Source organism: Zonotrichia leucophrys, chromosome 3 (genome assembly GCF_028769735.1).
Source record: "Zonotrichia leucophrys gambelii isolate GWCS_2022_RI chromosome 3, RI_Zleu_2.0, whole genome shotgun sequence".
In the NCBI taxonomy this organism is placed as follows: Eukaryota; Metazoa; Chordata; class Aves; order Passeriformes; family Passerellidae; genus Zonotrichia; species Zonotrichia leucophrys.
This window is the reverse complement of record NC_088172.1, coordinates 81214132-81223155: the sequence shown is the minus strand read 5'-3', so window position 1 is coordinate 81223155 and position 9024 is coordinate 81214132. Positions and strand designations below refer to the sequence as shown.

Here is a 9024-nt window from a genome sequence, read left to right as displayed (position 1 = left end):
CATATTTCAGTATGGAGCAGCTGACACATGGGAACAAACCATGATTTTGCATTCATGGGTAGGATGTGTGATCACCAAAAGCATACCTGAGCAAAAAGGGGGAGCCAATCCAATCAGACTTCAGGCTGTGCCAACAGAAATAAGTATATTTCTGTTCTGTGTTCTCCCTCCTTCTGTCACACATCAGCATGGTTTTGATGAGAAAACTGTGGGTATATATCTTTCCCATGGTTACATCAAAGAGAATGATTCACGAATGAATCACGTTCTACAAATATACCATAATGGATTCTCACCCTGGAAATTATCAATGAGTACAGATGCAATCACCCTCTTTTTGCAAGTATGTTGGATAAGTTCCTATACAGCATTTTAATGGGTAGGCCCTTAAACATTTCTTTTGTATGGAAAAGCAAAGAATCAGGCAGGAAAAAAATTCCAAACATCTCATGGAAATGCAATTCTTCTCCCATCTTAGCAACACCAATTCTCTTCATCAGTGACTCAAGCAATATGTATCTTTGCATTTTTACTTTCCCTGATATTTACCTCAGAAATATCTCATGAATGCAGGGCTAGTCTTCTAAATACCACCCAAAGTAAAGCTGAAACACAATTCTAAATACCACCCAAAGTAAAGCTGAAACACAACACAAATGCTCATCTGCCAATTCATCTGGCAGTTCTGCTGTTCCCAGTACTGGTGCCACACAGAGAAGGCAAGAAGGTGAAGAAAAAAGGTTGTGCAGGAAAAGCTTCAAGTAAATACCTAGCTTGCCAGTTCCCCTTGCAAACAAAAAATAGATATCAAAGGTGAAACCTGCTTTGTACAATACACAGAAAGAAAAGAAACACTATAGAAGGGACGTGTGCTGCAGAGTAGGAGGAGCAGAAATTCCTATCAACACTGTGAAGTGGCTAAGATCACTGGTGAAAAAGAAAAATAATCTTCTGGAAAAAGCGAAGAAACCTAACAACATGGTTAAAGCTACAGTGAAGAGAAATAATTCTTCCTTATTGATGCAACACACTTGCAACTGAGGGGAGCAGCAGAGAAGGGAAGCCACACTGATCCCACATCCACAGAAAATTCTGATCCTGAGACAATTCTGATCCTGAGAACAAATTTGCCATATACCACAGACATAATAAATGTCATCTGCACCATGTGATGCTGCCAGAGATACTGATGGTCTCAGCAAGTTTCTGGATTTGATGTATCAGGAATTGAGTTGCCACTGACCCACTGGAAAGGACAAATCTGAAAGGAGGGATTAGGACTGGCACAGGCAACTTGGGTTAAATTTGTACAGTACTAAAAATCAGGCTGACATTTTTGTTTATGTTTCCCCTCTCCCCACCCTACCAAGCTCTCATTATTAAAGACTGAAGAACAATGTCAGATCTCACACAGAGTCAGCACGGCATGACACAGGAAGTCTGCACAAAAGAAATTTTATGGATATATGATTTCCAATGAGATCAAAACTTCCCCACAACTGCAGCTCTTCTGTTTCCAAGGCTTTCCCAAATTCTGGATGTTATTGACATTTACCTAAGGACTTCTTTTTTTAAATAAATAGAAAATTGAAGTGTTCTGGATCTGTCATAAACAGATAATCATAGTCTAATATGGGACATTGCTCTGGATACCCAGGCAGTCTGGAATCAGAGAAGCCCTGCAGCTGAGGCTGGAGCAACAAGAGGGATTTTGCCTTCCCATTATCTCCTATGCAGTCAGCTCCTGGCCACAGAAATCATGGAGTTGTGCTTTAATTGGAGATTTAATCTGGAGAGATTTTAGCTACATGAAATCTCTGTAGAGGGGGATCTTCCCTGACACCTCCCACAGGAAATGAGTGGTTGGAGTTATAGGTCTCAGGTCATATTAGCAGAGCAATTTGGCTATCAGTTGCAAGGATATTTAGGGGACTTATCAAATTGTAAAACACTGAAGTGTGACGACTATAGAGCAAGTACAGTGGCTAGTCATCTGTGCCTGCCAGACAGAAACTTTGACTCCCAAAAGCAGAGGTTGTTGGCCAGTGAGCCCGGTGTGCCCATCCCCAGCCCACTGAAGGATCTGCCCCAGCAGAGCTGGGCTGCTGCACTGTGCACCTTCACTTTCAGTGAGGCACACCAGCCAGAAGCTGCTCATCCCGTTCACCAGGTATTAACTTGGTGCTTATGTGACGCGGGCCCTTTCATAAATTGTTCAGTGAGGGATTTTGGCAATGGTTTCATATTACAAGGCTTCTTTTTATATCCCCTGTTGCCTTTTTCAGGCCCTATCCACCCATTCCTTACAACTATTAATAAAGTATCCCTTCCTCCAGCTGTCAAACCAAGCTTGACAGTCTGTTTTTAAGCGATTGTTGCACTTCTAACAATTAAGACTTCACAGCTTAGGCTGCTTTTTCCCCCCTTAATGTAAAGTGCATTTTTAAAGGAGCTATATCAGCTCACATCTTGTCTTAAAAGTAGGCAATCAAAAAGCTAGAAACTAATGAAATGCCTCCAGGACTTTTTTTTTTTAGTTCAACTCAAGTATATTTAATAAATGCAGTTACATCAGCAACACAAATTGTACTTCTCTGTATCAGCATGAAGAAATTTGAAGGGAAAGTTAATTCTAAGCCAAGTATCCTGACAGCACCAGTGTTCATTCTGTCCTTTAAGAAGGCATGTCCTCTTTCTATCCCTGCATTGGGTAGATTCACCCACACAAACGACAGAGAAATGGAATACATAGGTTATTTATGCTTTATAATAGATATCCAGTGTAGTTGTTACACATATTCCACACATGGTACAGTCAGCACTGATCTCACCACTGTCCTATCACCCAGTGCAAACAACAACTAAATAAACTATTTCGTGCAATACAACACTTCCAGAAGACTGCATCTAAATAAATCTTCAGTAAAGCTCTAGGGCAATTAGGAGGTTGATGCCTTGAGAGGCTGAACTTGGCACAGAGACTAGACATAGGTAAGAGAATGAAGTACATATCTACTGAAAGGTCTTAAAAGGATACACCTTGGGCAGCACAAGAGCCTGGCCAGGGCTACACTCAAGATGGACCCAAAAGGGTCACAAGATTTTACACTTTTATAAGTTTTGGTCCATTTGCATTTTGGGGTTAATTGTCCAATTACAACTTCAGGTTATGGAGTCCCATCCTCCTTGTTTGCTCCCCTCAGTTCCTCATTGTTTATACTTTTGGATCTGAAGGTCATAATGGCTGGTCTCAAGCTGGAAAGGGATTGTTTTGTCTAACTACTCTGTGAAGAGAGCTTACTGACACCTAAATTGAAGTTCAGAGCTACATACCTAGGCAACACAGACTCTGAGAAATATGAAAGCTAAAATTTAAGGCATCAAGGATAGGGAAGAGAAATGGAGAGATAGGGTAATGTCACTGCTCAGCTTTACTTCCTCCAGCCTGGATCATGGCCAGGTACATATTCCAGTTTCCAGGACAGCAGTACCCAAATCTTGTCACCTTCATTCAGAAAACCAAAGATCGACACTGACGCAATGAAAAATGAACAAGGATTTCGTTCACGCCCATTTTTTCTTCTTTTGTCTTTCCATGTCAGGGGGACAAACCACACAAACAACTGAGTTTCCCTACTCTGAAACTCGTCTGGTTTGGACCCTTAAAAAATGGAGGTGCTCAAAATAAACAATCCCTTTGAATATCTTGGCCTATATCCCAGTAGGGAGTGAATCTAATCACGTTCGCAGCAAACTTCTAACTACATAAATATGAAGCACTAGAACAATAAAACTGTAAAAGGCATCATGGAAATGAAGACCAGCGTGACACAGCAACTAAGATCATGCAGCTTTCACTCATCTATTTAAATTGTAATTGGTCCTACTTGGTTTGCTAGCCCCTGCCATGAACCAAAACCCCTTTAGTTTTCCCTTTCTTGAAAAGTAGCCTGAAGCACAGTTCTTATACCATCAAGTTTAAACTATATGCAGAAAGAGCAACACTCCATGTTATGTTTTACCTGTGCTGTTTCCTCTTCCTTACTGAATATCTGAAGTGAAGGCATCCCAGATTTCTTTTATTCACTGCTCACTGTTCTCTTTCCTGTTGACTCAGCCTTTCAGAAGAGTTGTTACCTCTGCAGTTCTGGTATCATTTTTATTTAATGATAACATAAAGCTGTACAAAAGGTATATACTTGATTAATATTTTTCTTTTATCTAAGCATACTCATTCACAAAACCAAAATGCATGGCGAGAAGTAACAGGAAGCATCAGTTCTTGAACAATAAAACCACTGAAAGAAAAAGTTTTATAAGTCAGCTCTGGAGCACGCACCACAATGTAAAAACTGCTAGATTAAACTATTTTCATTGTCTAGGATGGAAAAAGGATGAGACAAAGAAAGAATAAAATTAATTCTTGTAGAACCTTATCATAATTAGAGCTGAAAAAATATGGAAATTTAATCCTATAAAAAACATTTTTATTCATTTTTTTTTCCTAACTTGGGATGATTAGGTAAATATCAGCTGTTTTGTTTTGTTGGGATTTTTTAAAAGAATTTTCAATAAGAAATAAAACTTCGGGGTTATTTTGGGAAGACATTCAAATTTTTAGTATTCATTAATTGAAAAATATTGTTTCAATTTGCTGGGCTCTTTGCCTATTGCATTTTTCATGAGACCCCACAGGAGTGACCGTCTGCATCCTCTTCTATGGGACAATAATTGCCACAATGTACCAAGCTCCTCAAGAAAACTATGATTCTGAGTTTTAGTGGCAAATACCAGTTGGCAAGCAAGCTCAGACCAGCAGAGACTGGGAGCAATAGGCATGCAAATAATAAATTGACTAGAGAAATACACCACAAAAGGGAAACACACAATTTACTCAAAACTAAATAGTCCTATAATGGAAGGCTTCATTTTCTTTTCTAAAAGAAAAATAAAACAGCACAATGTTAAAAAAATAATTTATTTTCATAACATGTTAATTTTTCAAAAGTTGTTTTAGAACATCATCCTACTGGCAAATTCCTGCCCTATCCAGATCTGTCCATTTTAATCTCTGGTATTTTATATTCCCTAAAAGATAATTATGTTGTCAAGATCATCCTTGAATACTATGTAAAAAGCACTCTGGGACACAACTGGTAAAGAAGCTATAGCAATATTTTCTTGGTATATAAGAAAATTGCAATATTTCTTGCAATATTTTCTTGCTATAAGTCTGTTCAAGAAATGTTCTATGTTAATATATAAAGCTCAGGATTCTGAACATTTAGGTATCACAATGCCATTGTAATTCAGGGAGGCAGGCCAGTTTGCTAATTAAAATATACAGAACTGGGCAAAACATCACCTAACTGCTTTTCCAAGCGCTGCCACTGACCAACTGTAGCCTTGTTAAAGTTATTTTAACTATATTCAAAGGCTCTATTAGGACACCTATTTTCTTCCACAAGATGCACAAGATGTAACTTAAATCTGTGTAATATCAAAGAAATCCAGTCAGAAATGGACTAGAAAAGAAATGGAAACAAATTTAAAAATGCATATTTGATGCTGTTCTCTAACCCTCTGTTTGATTAAATAACATGCCTTCTCCTTGCAGTTGAATTGAGTGGTTCTTGCTTCACACTGTAGGAGTTTTATCACATTGGAATTGGTTTTCCCAGCAGGATTTATCATTATTTTATATTTAAAGAAATTTTTTTAACTAGAAAGATTAAACAAACTCATGAGAGAAACTTTCAAAGTAAACATTCCTCTTGGGTTTTCTGAGGTATTTTCTCCATCCAGACCAGATTGCTGCACGCCTCCACACAACACAGGACCTGAGGAGAACAACAAGAGAGGAAACAGTTTACACTCTCAAAATGCCCACAGCTGTCTCAGACAGCCTGGAGGCCTGTCAAGGCTCAGGGCCACTGTATTTTATAGTCAGAGGAGAATACAGCTTGAAGTTGGGCAGGAAACAAGTGTCACGAGCCCAAACCCCAGATTGCATGCCTGCCTTCACCATCCAGCTCACCCAGGGCTGAAATCTGGGAGACACCATTTGGGAGAGCCCGCAAGGGCACTTCCAAAGCACAAGCTGTGCTGTCCATGGGCAAAAGGAAGGCAGGATCTCTGAGTGCCAGGATAAAAAAGGAGCCTGTATGCATGAGAGCTCTTATCACTGGCAGGCTCTAGGACTCACAAAGTCAGAGCAAGGAAGCCCAAATACATATATATGCAAAACAAGCGCAAACTTTCCACCCTGATGAAAGCACAATGAGGAAAATCTTTCCGACAGATTCCCAGCTGGGTTCAATCTACAGCCTGAGCATATCTAATGGGTCTCTTTTATCAGAGGAGCTCTCATAGGGCTCTGGCTGCTACTGAGGGCACTTTGCCACTGTGCAGACCCCTCAACAAAAGTCTGAGGGGACACTGTGTACTCCCTCCATGAACTGAGGCATGGGGTAATAGAGACCATCTGCTCCAAATTCTGGCCCCACTTGCACCTTTATTAATCCGTTCCAGCTCCTAAGATCTTACCCCAGTTAATGTGGCTGCCCATATGAAAGTATCAGAAAAATGCAAAACATTCCTCTCAATAATCTTACTTCTTGTAACAGCCTCAGAAGTAAATTAAAGGATTCTACCCATATGAACACAAAGTGACACCTGGTCTCAAACCCTCCTGGGTGAAACCCTGGCTTCTCTAGAGACAGAAGAATTTTCTGTTAGGAGAGGCTTAAGAGAAGCTACCATAGTCAGTAAAATCAGGACCTTTACCTTCTACAAACTACTAAAAGAGAAAAAAGTTCAAAACACCACATCCACTTATGAAAATTTGCATGCTAGGGACTTGATGAGAAGTTATTGTGGGCATGTCATGTAAGAAAAAAGTACTTCAAATATATATTACTTTATTTTTCCCCCTGTGGTTTACAGATTTGTCCTGGGACAATGGAAGTTTATAGAGAAGGGGGAGATGTCTGCGATTAAGGCGGCTTTCAGCTCTTCTTCCTACAGATACCCTGTGGATATTGCTGTATTCTCCAAAATCCAAGCTTCCACTTAAAAAACAATGAAGTTTCTAGCCCATCTGGGTTTGCGGAAGCAGAATGTAAACAGATGTACTGTTGTCTTATTTTAGAAGCTATAGCAAGCCAGACTGAAACAATAGCACTAAGAAATGTCAACTGCTCCCATTCATCTCAGTGGGGTGGGGTGTTAACTTTGAAGCCTAATTGTGACCACTTTAAAGTCAGCCTTTTAACCATTTCACTGCTATTACTACACCAGAAACTCCAAAGTAATGAACTTACCCGGCCTCTGTGTTTGTATGCATTACTCCCAGACCTTCCATTCACTTGAAAGGAGCACTGCATTACAAACGAGGTAGTTTGAATATTCTTTTACTTAAGAAGTTAGCTGAATTGTTTGCTACTGTCTTTCAAAATTAGGGTTAAAAGAAAGTCAAGGGTGAAAGGTTAGCTTCATTGTTGCTGCTCTCAAAAGTGCAACACGTGGGATTTCATGGTTTTTGCTTTGATCAGGGCACCCGGATGGCAGTTCATTTCAATAAACAGACAAACAGCTACATACAAAACTAAAAATAATGACTAAACAAATAACACTGCACCATCGATCAGGAGTAAAAAAACAAAAAAGACATCCTAATGATGGGGCAGCAAATACTTGCAAGAATAAAAAAGGGGAAAGAGGAAAAGGGTCTTCATTTTGAGAAAGATATAGTTGCCATTACCTTAAATCCAAGGTTTATTAGCCCTGGTTTGAATACACAGAGAAGCTGCCCCTCTAAAGATATTTTACATTCCATTTCCAATAAGCTGTTGCATTTGTCATCTGTGGTCACTCTGATGTCTGACTGTGAATTTTTCTCTGGGAGGAGCATTGAAGACTGGTATCTCTACACACACATTTTTGCAAACATTACTTCAGATGCTCTGAGAACTCATGCTGAACATTATTAGGGCAAGCTACTCTACTCTAGCTTATGTTTCTGAGCATCCAGAATCATGCGGACACGCGGACTCACAGGAGTCGCGGTGCTGCAGGGCATGATGGAGATGCCTGGCTGGGTTTGGTGGGGCTGTTTGCCACACATCCTCTGTCTGCACCCAACCAGCCCTCCTGTCCACCTGCACTGCAGGACAGCTCTCTGTGCTGCCCACTGTGTCTGACACAGGTCATGGGTGACACAGGACGGCTGCAGAGCAATATCTGCACTGCATTTATTCTTCTACAGTTACATTTACACTGACAATCCTTTTCACCTGTCATTTTCTTCCTAACATCACAGACATTGGGCTGAGAAGTCAACACTAACATCACCACTGCACTTCTCTGGCCATCATTCCATGCTAGGTCCCCTAACCAGGTAAACCTGGCATGTCTCAAGATGCTCCATTGCAGCTACAGCCACGGCTCAGGGCAAGGGACACAGGAAGGGAGTACCTCAGCCACATGACAGAGCAATGGGAATAGCATCACCCTGCAAAAGACCTTGAACAAGCAGCTGGGACAGGAGCAACCTCTCTAGGTTATGAGGCAGCAACTGGAAGAAAGTAAAGTGGAAGGATCTGCATAAGCCACGCTATATTTATTGAAAGATATAACTGCTTGAACACAGGTTCTCACTCCTGAATAAAACTGTCTTTACTTGGGAAGGTCTTGAATAGATATGAGTGCCTACGTATGGTAAAGGAATAAGGTTATTTTGGTAGAAGGGGGGAAATTTTCCTGCCTACACAATGCCTAGGTATTTGTGCAAACAAAGGCCTAATTCATCCAGGGCAGGTTCTTTTGCCTGCTACAACAGACAATACCCTGACATTGTTATTAGGAAGTTATGAATGCACAATCCTTCCATGTGTAAACTCCACTGTTGGCTGGATGTTAGGGTGTTTGAAATTTGCCCTAACTGCTAAAATCACCAGATACAGACCCCTATGCTGCCAAATATACGTGTTTCCTAAATCTTGATCTCTAAACTGCAACATAGCA

General features: G+C 40.4%; 1 long non-coding RNA gene across 1 annotated transcript in view; it reads right to left on the bottom strand.

Moving 5' to 3' along the window:
• Positions 1–5175: 5175 nt before the first annotated feature.
• LOC135445867 (uncharacterized) overlaps positions 5176–9024 on the bottom strand; it is a 37669-nt gene continuing 33820 nt past the window's right edge. The window contains exon 5 of the long non-coding RNA XR_010439620.1: positions 5176–5840. This is a non-coding gene — a long non-coding RNA (uncharacterized LOC135445867). The remainder of the gene's footprint in view (positions 5841–9024) is intronic.